Genomic DNA, 1,980 nt, shown 5'->3' with positions numbered 1-1,980 from the left:
TATATATATATATATTATATTATATTATATATACATGTAGCACCAACAGATGACGCCCTCTTTCAATTGCATTTAACACATTTCCAAATAGGAAGCAATATATGTTTGACAGAGCCGCATCAGCTCAAAACAAAACGAAACAATGTTTTCGGTTTCAGTTTCAATGTCACCTGGGCAGAAGATCCCAGGTGACATTGTAATAAAGATGAAACAACATCGATGAAACAAATGTATATAAATAAATAATGAAAATGATCAGTAAAATGAAAAGTTGATTGTGATTGGAATCAGAAAAAAAAATATAAAAAAACGCTGCTCTAACCAGTGCGAAATTTGTAATTTTTTCCTTTACCTAAACAAAAACCAAACTAGTTCTCACGAAAATGTCATTAAACAATATCATAAATCTCAAAATTGTAAGAAACTGGAGTAAGATTTTCAAATTTTTCCTCTCTATTTTAAATTCGAAATGCAGAACGAATTATCTTTATTTATCAAAATAATCATCCCGTTCTTTTGGAGGTATATGACAAAATAGGAAAGTAATATATTGGAACATTGCTTGCGACCTTTGCAAGATCTTGTGTTATTTCAAAAAATATAAAATTATTGCCAAAGGAAGAACTCTTTTGCTCTAATTTCTATTTGACCAGACATAACATACCACTGTAAATAATGCCTTATCTCCAAAACTTTTATTTTAAATGTTATTTGAAAGAGATACAAAATTCACTCCTGTGAATTTTATTTCGATTTCAAAACGTACGGAAAGCACTTCAGCGACTTGTGCAAGTTTTGTAATATCTTTATATTTCTTCTTATCGCAAACAGATGTAATAAAACGCAGCAAGACTGTCGTGCCTCCAATACTTTTATTTTCTTTTTCGTCTGAAGTAGATATAAACCACACGCTGTAAATGGTGTAGATGTGCAGTTATTTTTCCCCAAACTGAAATCATACGTTGTTTTCCGAGACTCCTATAAGCAATGTCTTGTCATTGCAATGCGCAATGTCACTCAATGAAAGATTATCGAGGCCGTCATCGTCTTCCTTTCAAACAATGTGGTTTCCACTTGGAACTTGCCAGTTGTCATTTCAATTAGGTTAAACATACATTATGTGTCGCTCGGGTGTCTTTAAAACTCGTAAAATTTAAGCAGGAAGATTCTCACGTCGATCAACACAACGGTATGAGAGAGAGAGAGAGAGAGAGAGAGAGAGAGAGAGAGAGAGAGAGAGAGAGAGAGAGAAGAAGAAGAAGAAGAAGAAGAAGAAGAAGAAGAAGAAGAAGAAGAAGAAGAGAGAGAGAGAGAGAGAGAGAGAGAGAGAGAAGAAGAAGAAGAAGAAGAAGAAGAAGAAGAAGAAAAAGAAGAAGAAGAAGAAGAAGAGAGAGAGAGAGAGAGAGAGAGAGAGAGAGAGAGAGAGAGAGAGAGAGAGAGAGAGAAACAAAATGAAGAAGAAGAAGAAGAAGAAGAAGAAGAAGAGAAGAAGAAGAAGAAGAAGAAGAAGAAGAAGAAGAAGAAGAAGAGAGAGAGAGAGAGAGAGAGAGAGAGAGAGAGAGCATTCTACGTAAATAAATGATAATGTTTCCGCTATATGATACGGGATCCAGGACCCACTTCTATATTTCAGAATCAGCCTCCAGCCGGCGGCGTGTCATGAATCCCCGCCACCAGGGCGTACACCACCAAGATCTATTCCGGGGGGCACGTCACTCAGGGAGCATCAGATTCTGCAGTGGATGTTGGAATGATTAGTCAGGGTCTCCTTCTATTACATCTTAAAGAACGGAATGAAAAAAAAAGGGAGAAAAACCCAGTGGTAGTTCCAGGGAATGATCACTCATAGGTTTTATTGCAGTCTGGCCCTGTGAGAGGTATAATTGACTGCCTCTATTATGTATTTCTTGCTACCGTTAAAATGTCCATAATTGAAAAGATTGAGATACGTGCTGGAGCAGATTTGCTTCGTCTTCATTT

The sequence above is a fragment of the Macrobrachium rosenbergii genome, chromosome 13, assembly GCF_040412425.1.
Source record: "Macrobrachium rosenbergii isolate ZJJX-2024 chromosome 13, ASM4041242v1, whole genome shotgun sequence".
In the NCBI taxonomy this organism is placed as follows: Eukaryota; Metazoa; Arthropoda; class Malacostraca; order Decapoda; family Palaemonidae; genus Macrobrachium; species Macrobrachium rosenbergii.
This window is presented reverse-complemented; position numbering follows the sequence as displayed.